General features: G+C 33.8%; 1 pseudogene; it reads right to left on the bottom strand.

Moving 5' to 3' along the window:
* Positions 1–9,522: 9,522 nt before the first annotated feature.
* Positions 9,523–9,644, bottom strand: LOC145285098 (5S ribosomal RNA; annotated as a pseudogene).
* Between the last annotated feature and the right edge of the window lie 959 nt (positions 9,645–10,603).

A 10,603-nucleotide genomic window follows, 5' to 3' on the forward strand; every position in this document is an offset into this window, starting at 1 on the left:
TTTGTATTCGTATGTATGGGTATATGTGTTTCGTTCGATGTAAAATGACACATACCAATTTCTATTTGAAGGTCGACGATATAGTTAAATTGAGATGTGTTGACAGATATGCATATTCACATATACAGGGTGGAACGATAAAGCTGTCGCCTTAAAGAAAGCAGCTTTATTTTAAAACTTTTATTGAAAAAATCAATTCAGGTAACTTGATTATATAGTAGAGCTGACAGCTATTCAATGTAGCCGTTTTTAGCCTCAATCACTGTCTCGATACGAGTCGGGAACTGGGCGCATGCCTTTTCCACAAGCGTCAGCAAGAACTCGCATATACTCGACGGATGGCAGCGATAAGGCTTGCTTTGGTGTTGTAGGAGGTCATGTTGGTGATGTTCTCCACATATGATAAACCGAAGTAGTCTAGCAGGTTCAGGTAGGGGGGGGGGAAGTGAAAGAAGAGTACAAAGTCGCGGCACACCTTCTGAAGCCAAACATGGGTTTCTTTGGACTTGTGGGTCAGTGCCGAGTCTTGCCGCTACACCCAGGGTTTGCCAGCAGCCACCTAATCGCACCATGGGATCACCACACTCTTCAGTACATCCAAGTACACTTTGGTGTTGACTTTCAAGCCGACTTCAAAGATGTGAGGTGGCATGATGTGGCTCTCACTTGAAACCACACCAAAGACCATAACTGTGTCCAGAAACTTTGTTTAGCTGTACCCTCAAGCATTTTACTGCACAGATTTGCATATTGAGGGTGCTGGCAATGGTCCTGTTGTCACAACTTGGATCGGTAGAGAGCATGAGTTGTACAACGGCGCATCTTTGGTCTCGTTCGTTAAACATTGTGTCACTTTCAGACATGATAGAAGGCTCCTATCGTTTTTGGGATTTGTACACAACTGGCCAACTAGTAGATGGTCTGCAAAAAAAAAAAAAAAGAAAAGGAAACAGGTTTTCATCAAACGGAAATGGAATCATGTCTTTTTTAGGGCGATAATTTTATTGTTCACTCTGTAATCACGTGTTGAATATACATAAAAATTTATATTAACAACAAATGAATATAGTAGTAAAAATATTATTTATTCAATCTGAATCATTATCGATTCATTTGCTTATATCATAAACACATGATTTGTATTAATTGAGAATGTTTTAATATTTGGCTTTGAACTTGTCGATGCAAAGAGCAAGACATTATATAAAGATGGCTGTCAGTTAGTCTTATTCTCAAATTGTTCTTAGTTTGTTTCACCCCTTTCCCCCAAATTCAAAAATAGGTGCTTGCCTGGGCGATTAATTTGAAATACTTTTTACTCAGAAAATATATTTTGTGTTAAGAAATAATTAATGAAATATCTTTGGAATTAAATTTTCATCTTATTAATACGTCGCACTCTTTTGTATCAATTCCATTTGTGAACACATTTCGATACCATTTCCACGTCCACATCAAATGCTGTAGCAAACAATTTGAAATCATTTTTATATATTGAAAACTGGCAGCCATCTTGAATTTTCGGATGGCTAACGTTCTTTTCTTAAAATGTATGTTCTGGACGTCATTTGTGCCAATTTTGATGCTTGTATCACTAAGTGAAAGATTCTTATGGAATATTAAAATAACCTACCCAACTATTATTCAGATGAAAGGCAGCAAAACGTGATATAAGTTCGTTTCGCAAATCCTGGATTACATTCATAAATAGTTCCGAATCCTGTGATTTTCTTGCTTAGATGGGCACCATTTTAATGTCTAAATTGCTGTTCCCACAACACAACTATTTTGTCACAAGATGATTATACATTTTATTTATAAACTGAGTTTTACCTTAAAGTAGTAAATTTAAATGATTCAAATGAGTCACTATATTCACAATAAATGCTAAAAGATAAAAGATATGTAGTTATTTGGTGAATTATTTGAATACACTACAGCCTTTGCTCTCATGAATAAATAATTAAGCGTATAATGCTCCTTCACGGTAAACTTGAACACTTACACTGAATTTATTTCTTTTTGAATAAGTAAATGCAAAGAGCATTGATTACATTCGTTTGAATTTTATTTCGACATTTGAATTTTATTCAGTTATTTGCAAAGCAATTAAACTTTTAAAAAACATAATATATAACTTGTGTCAAGCCAGGCAGGAAAAATATCAAAGAAAGATTTTTGTTTGAGAAGAAGTGTATAAAAAAACAAAACAAAACAAAATAAAAAAATAAAAAAAAAAAAAAAAACAACAACAACAACAACAACAACAACAACAACAACAACAACAACAAAAAAAAAAAAAAAAAAAAAAAAAAAAAAAAAAAAAAAACAAACAAACAAACAAAACAAAAAACAAAAACCCATTGAAAGATTCCAGTAACTTGCATAGGGAAGGTGGCAGGAATAAGGCAGAAGGGATCGCCGTTGGAGGAATGAAATAGAAAGCTGAGATAACATTGTTCCTTTGAAGCTGTCCCCGCCTGAAGTCTCGTCGGTCGGTCAAATCGACCTCCAGTTTTTGTTTTATGTTTATTTAAAAAATAAAAATTATGCAGAAATAAAGGTGATTGCGTTTTGATCGTGTTTTTGTGATCATAGTCTTCAAATTCGATTGGGTGGATCAAAGAAAGATAACAGATTTTGTTGAATCCGAAAGTCTTGCCTCTCCTATATAATGCTATTGGTAATAATGCTAGCGGGCCTGTCAAAATGTAGGTTACCGACTCTTGACTTGGACCATTAAAGATTTCGGGTGTTGCAACAGTAATTGATGCCGAACACGCACAACTTTCTTTCTGATAAAATATAAAATATTTTAAATGATGATAAGTAATTATTATATTTAAAAACTCTGTACTCTGGTTAGATAATGGCCTGAGCGAGCAATATTTTACGTTAAAAAGTCATCTTTCTATTATGAAATTTTCTCCGTAACAGAATACGCATGAACTCGTGTGAGCACGTATGAACGTGTGAGAAAACATCAGCAGGAGCTGTAGAATAGCTGGCTTGAGAAGATATTAGCAGCAGCAGCAGCAGCCAAAAAAGCATATATGCAAATTCGGAAGTGTGCGTCAGTAGAGATAAAAAAAGGGGGGGGAAAAAAAAAGAAAGAAAAATACTCCACATAGTCGGGGAGAGAAGAAAAGTCAGCACCGGAGAAGATGGGTGTGTAAAGTCGAAGACAAGAAAATTGCGGGCGTGTAGATGAGGAGAAAGAAAAACACACCGGCTGAGATGGACATGTGGCCCCTTAGTGGCAGCAAGAGACTTTTAAGCTGGTGTCAAGATGACGAGGTTTTGTTAATCTCATAACAGACGCAATGAACAGTTAAAAAACAAAAAACAAAAACAAAACAAACAAGAAGCAGCCATTGTTTGCAAAGTAATGGCAATAAACGCTAAAACAGACAAAAGAGCATCAGACTTATTTGGCTGTTCATTTTTTATCGTACCAGATGACGTGAGAGTCCGAGAGAGGTTTGAACTGTAACGAACACGGTACGAGGGTACCGACCACGTTACACCTCGAACTACCAGACTTTGGAAATCTCTCCCAGTATCCTGCTTCATTATATGCACTAATATATAGAAATTTAAGTGTAATGTGAACAGACATCTCACTGCTCAGCTTATCGTGTCCATGTATGCATGGTCTCTGATTCATAATAGCTCCTTACGTGTCAGTAGTAATTTGTTTTATTTGAAAGTGGATATGTGTAAAAAAATATGGCATTGACATTCGCCACGGATACAGAAATAATTGACTAAATTGTTCTAAACACGAATCTAAAATTAAATTAAAGTTAAATAATATAATGCCTTACGATTGTTATACAGTTTTTTTTTCTCACGGTGTGCGATAGTTTTTTTCTTAATTTTAATGTTTACTTTGTTTTTTTTTTTATCGATTCAGTATTTAGTTGGTTATTTCTTGTTTGTCGTCCTTGATTGCTCCCATCTATTTTGTAGCCATTCGAATTTTTTCCTCGTAGTAATTGATTTGCATTAAATTATAACTTCCAGTGATTTTTAGTTAATGGAAAACGTGGTTTGAAAATATTAAAAATAATATCTATCTATCTATCTATCTATCTATCTATCTATCTATCTATCTATCTATATATATATATATATATATATATATATATATATATATATATATAGATATATATGACTACTTCATTTAATCATATAAATTAAGATACGAAAGTATAATTTTATGCATAAACTTTAAGTATTTACTTCAGCAGTGCTCAATACGTAGTTAGAGCTAAGTAGTAAGTTATAAAATATATATGCCATTTAGGTTACACAGAATATTCCGTGTTTCATCCACGCTAGGATTGCTCAGGCTTAAGCGTTTCATCAACGCTAGGATTCATCAAGCTTAAGCCTGATGAATCCTAGCGTGGATGAAACGCGGAATATTCTGTGTAGCTTAATTGCCATATATATTTTATAACTTACTATATATATATATAATATATATATTATATATATAATATAATATATATAATATAGTATATATATAATATATATATAATATATATAATATATATATTATAATATAATATATACAATATAATATATATATATAATATAATATATATAATATAATATATAATATAATATATATAATATATATATTATATAATATATATGTAATATAATATATAATATAACATATATATATAATATAATATAATATATATATATATATATATATATATATATATATATATATATAATTATTTACAGATACAGTGCTTCAATGTATCACAGCTCTTTGGTGCGGCTGACTAGCAACTGCCTCAAGCTAAGATCGAAACTCTACATCTCAACGACAGTCGGCACCTCTAACTGATACACTATTTTTAATGCTACTAAGTAGGTAGGTGAAATTACAATGATCAACTTTGTCCAAACCTCCATTTGTTCACACAAAGAGCATTTCATTATAACTAGGGCTATGACAACAGCATATTCTTTTTCTTGTTTTGATTCTCAAGTATATATCCATTGATATCTTATATGTCTTTATGTAGAGTGATGTGGTTCTCGGTTGATTAATTGTGTCTAACTGTGTCGGATATATACGGAGAGTCTAACAATAAAAAGAAGATGCTGTTGTCATAGCCCTAATTATAACCTAACGGTAGTTTGTTATTTCACTCATTAATATGCCTAACCCAAGACGGAAGCATTTATGGTCATCCACAGACAGACTCTTTTGCTGTATCAGAAGTCTTCAGTGCGACTAGGAGCAAGGAGACCCGATGTTGCCCAGGACTGAATGAGGATCAACGAATGTTCCACACTTCCAATACTTTTATTATCATCGACATCGGTGAAATAGATTGATTGCCAGCCTTAGTCTGGGATCCACCGCGGTGTACCGGGAGGAAGCTTCACATGCCTCCCCACAGTGACTTAGTTCACGATACACTGTAGTCTGCATTGCACTGTAGGGAACCTACTGTTGATTTTATGAAATTATTTTTATATAATAGCTTGAATAAAAGTTTAAAATTCAAAAGTCAAGTATCATGGTTTAATAGTGCTCCAAACATTCATTTCGATCGTGCCACTGTCTTATCAAAGAATCTACTGTTGATTTTATACGCATATCTATTCTGCTTGTGTGGTCATAAAGCTTCTCAAATGCATTTATGATGCTAGGCTCTATAAGAGTTTTAACTTTCGTCAAAATCGGGCTGTTCCTTTTTTAATCATATTTTTTGTCGATTATCAATTTTCTATGATTATTTGAAACATTCTGATACAAAACCTATCAAAGAACCCCCCAGACACATAAAGTACATTTGCGTGAAATTAAAAAAAAACAAAAACGGTGTCCATAGGGAGTTAACTCATACACATACAAAGTGTCTTATGTATATTGTTCCTTGTAAAAAATTGAGCTCTCTAGATTGTTTTTACTGTAAATGAATATAAAAAACATCAGAATTTCCCCTTAGTGTTGTGGTGAGCATGATAACATACGGATGATATACTTGATTAAGTAATATTTATTTTTAAATTCATGTCGCAGTCCCCTTTGACTAATGCGTGTAGGCTCAGGTTGCGTGACTTCTAGGGCAGTCAATTACTAGTTGATTTACCTACATGATCATTAATATAAAAGACATGACCCAGAGTACAGGGTGAAACGATAAAATTTTCGCCCTTGAAAAGACGACATGATTCCATTTCCGTTTGATGAAAACTGGTTTTCTTTCCTTCGACTAGTTAGCCAGTTGTGTACAAACCCCAAGCACGATAGGAGCCTTCTATCATGTCTGAAAGTGACACAATGTTCAACGAACAAGATCGGAGATGCGCCGTTGTACAACTCATGCTCTCTATCGATCCGAGTTATGACAACAGGACCATTGTCAGCACTCACAAAATGCAAATCCGGCCGGTTTAACGCTTGAGGGAACCGCTCAACGAAGTTTCTGGCCACAGTTATAGTCTTTGGTGTGGTTTCAAGTGAGAGCCACATCATGCCACCTCACATCTTTGAAGTCGGCTTGAAAGTCAACACCAAAGTGTACCTGGATGTGCTGAAGAGTGTGGTGATCCCCTGGTGCAATCAGGTAGTCGCTGGCAAACCCTGGGTGTAGTAACAGGATTCAACACCGACCTACAAGCCCAAAGAGACCCATGCTTAGCTTCAGAAGGTGTGCTACGACTTTGTACCCTTCTCTCCTGCCCTGAACCCGCTGGACTACTTTGTTTGGTAATACGCCGAGAACATAACCAACATGACCTCCTACAACATCAAAGCCAGCCTGATTGCTGCCATCCACCGAGTATTAGCGAGCTTCTGCCGGCGCTTGTAAAATAGATATGCTCCTAGTTCCGAACCATATCGAGGCAGTGATTGAGGCTGAAGGCGGTTTCATTCAATAGATGTCAGCTCTATCATATAATCGAGTTACCTGAATTAATTTTTTCAAGAAAAGTTTTTAAAATAAAGCTGTAATGTTGTTTTGTTAAGGGCGACAATTTCATCGTTCCACCCTGTACATTTTCTCTTCCCTGTTTTTGGTCTGAACATTGAAATTCAGCCAATCTTGGGTCTAATGAATATGGATTAAATATTCAATTTGATCCGTATTCATTAGACAAAAATTAAAACTTAACAATCACAGGCAACACAATTTGGAAAAAAATGCACAGGAGACACTGCCAAGTCTGAGTCAAAACCGAATTTGAAAACTTTTAATCTCTGTCAGTATTCTCTTTCTGAAGCTAGTGTATAGAGTATTTTTGCTACATATTGGCTCGTACTCGCTGTCTACTCGGTGTCTCTAACGTAATAGATTAAAAGGCATGGCGCAGAGTATATTTCCTCTTTCTCGTGTTTTTGGTCTGACCGCGAAAGGAAGCAACATGTTTGCCCTACTCTCTCTCCCGCTCTCTCTCTCTCGCTATCCTTTTTTCGTTTTAGTTTAGTTACCGAAGAGACAGCATTTGTTTGTTTATGGCTCCTGCTTTGTCCAGATAAGCTGATCGACATGCAGTGCTGTCCCCACAATCGCCAGCTACATTCCCAGATTTCCTCACCATGGTAGAGGCGGTAACAGTGCCAGAGCTACCAAGCTAACGTGACCATGCTTAAAGTCCACGATCCGTCGCCCCCTTGTCGTCTCTACCTATGTCTGTTGCAAGCACAGATATGACAAGTGCAGAAGTGTAACTCAGTAGAGTGTAAGTCTTCAAGTTGCTTCTGCAATATTTATTTGTGTGTTCTGGGCCAAACCTTCCTCGACTGCTGAGCTTTACTGTTCTCAGTGTGAGTGGTAAACACTTGCATTTTTCCAACGAACGAGGAGGAGTTCATGCAGGCCAGACAATAATAAAGCATGATCTGCATTGCTACATATCCACCCATGATAATCCTAGAGAGAAAAGAGACATGACTACGATTGAAATACACAAGTCTTAAGAAGATTAAATGAAACAAGCCATTTCGTATCGCAATTTATAATTTGCAATTATTTCTAGGGAATACTGTGAAATACTCGAAAGAAATTGCTCTTTCTATTAACACGAGCAAGACTAAATGCATGATAACTGATTAAAAACAATAAAGCAAACTCCTCTCAACAACAACAACAACAACAACAACAACAACAACAGCAACAGCAACAACAAAAAAAAAAAAAAAAAAAAAAAAAAAAAAATGAAAGAGTTTCTGTACTTTAGGCAAAGCTGTCATTTAACGGGGAGAAAATAATTGTAAATCATAGAATCAGCTTAGGTTTGACCACCTTGGGAAAAAACAAAATCGCTCTAACTTCTAAACAAAATCAAAGTGAAAACCTACAGCAAATATGTCTTTCCTGAAGTTTTATACTTTATTTCGGTAGTCGTCATGGACTCCTTCTTGTCACTGCAGTAAATCAGTATCGGTTTAGCAGAGCAATGATTAGGCTTAGACTCTCAGTGCAGGCGCTCTTACAAGGAGTGTCCATTGTTTTCCAAGATTGAGCAGAAATGGTTCCACACACCAGAGAGATGCATGCAACCCGGCCACCGTTTAATTGCTTATTTGAATGAAAGCAAAAGTCGTACCATAGAAACCTATTTTTGATTTCTTTTTTATGGTTTACATTCAAAGTCATTGTAAATAAACGTTGGATTGAAAAAAAAAATGTGTAGCGGCACACAAGGTATTGTTTGTTTTATTTCTTTTTGCGAAAAGAATTGAAAGTAAATCTTTTGTAATTCTAAACAATGGTTCACTGTCTAAAACCGTAACCATAAACGCACACATACACTGGTCTCACTCTCTCTGTCACGCGTGCGCGTGCACACACACACACACACACACACACACACACACACACACACACACACACACACACACACACACATCTCTCTTTATCACGCACACCACACACACACACATAATGGATAATAAAAATAAAAATTGAGTAAATCACAAAATTTATTAAGTATTCAAAATAGGAACATAAAAAATGTATTGCTCATTAACATGAATTTGCTAATATATATATAAAAAACCTTTTAGTAAGCCTAAAACATTTTCAATAGAATTAGGAAAATGAGTATCAAAGTAAGAAATCGAAAGGATCAAACAGAAAAAAAGACAAGATGAACATTGAAGAATAATACATAGAGACCAAATGGCAGAATCCGAAATCCCAGATATGAATGGATCAGAATGAAGTCCGAAGCGTTCATTTAGTGTATATATATATATATATATATATATATATATATATATATATATATATATATATATATATATATATATATATATATATATATGTATGTGTGTGTGTGTGTGTGTGTGTGTGTGTGTTTGTGTATGTGTGTGCAGTCAGCACCAACCCTATTCAGGGTTTAACCGGCTTCCTCTGAAGGAGGAAGTTTCATGGGAGTATAAAATTCACAAGCGGTTCCCAGTCGCATGTATATCCCGGTTAGGGGAGATGACGACGTTAGGTTTTTGAAACTTTTTGCAGGGAGGTGTCGACGCCCGCCTACATACAGCACTTGGACTTCCCAAATTGGTCATCCATTTTAGTAATGACCAGGCTCAACGTTGCTTAACTTCGGTGATCTGATGACGGGAACCGGTGTGTCAACGTGATTATGCCATATATATATATATATATATATATATATATATATATATATATATATATATATATATATATATATATATAATTTAAAGGAGATTAGAATAATAGTCCAAAGAGCTAAGTGTATTTTAATGTAATAGTGAAATTACTAGTTTAATTAAAATACAGGAAATGCTCGTTGTAATTTAGATATATAATAAGCTCGATAGTTAAATGTCCTAGAGCTAATTCAATATTAAGTAATGTGATTTATAATTTAAAAATTTAAAAATTTAAAAAAATGAAAAAAAAATTAAAAAAAAAAATGAAACTAATTTTTAATTTAATTAAAATTTGATTTTTAAATTAAAAATTTTTTTTTTAAATTTTTAAATTATAAATCACATTACTTAATATATATATATATATATATATATATATATATATATATATATATATATATATATAAATTCGTATTCCTGTCTGTTTGTTTGTTTGTTTGTTCACAATATGATTAATATATACAAAACGTGTGTTACTTTAATCTTTTATTTATTTCTCTATATAGTATTATACTTGCAAAAATATACAATTAAGAGATCACCTTATTTGCATGACATTAAGAAAAATCGATTTTACTAAATAGCGGTATCTTTGTTAATGTTTTTAGCGAGAGAATTATTTTAAGTATTCTATTTAAAATTGTTATTTAATAAACTTTAAACAACAATTATATTTATAATATATTTAATTTAATTTATTTTGGAATTAATATTTCCAACAGCGACCTTTTTTAAAAACGTTTTTTATAGAGTTATTTGCCTCTAGATGCTAAACATGACCCCAACAAACAGAAGTTCACCAAATATCATTTGGTAATTTCATTAAGTTTATAGCTGGAAAAATAATTCCGTGTAAATAGAAAAGATGTTTCGCTTTTATTGTTTTTTTTTTTAAATATAAAAAACACACAAAAAAACCTGAAAAGATTTTGTTAGTTT

The sequence above is a fragment of the Euprymna scolopes genome, chromosome 9 (assembly GCF_053919585.1).
Source record: "Euprymna scolopes isolate OS-2025 chromosome 9, ASM5391958v1, whole genome shotgun sequence".
Taxonomy (NCBI): Eukaryota; Metazoa; Mollusca; class Cephalopoda; order Sepiida; family Sepiolidae; genus Euprymna; species Euprymna scolopes.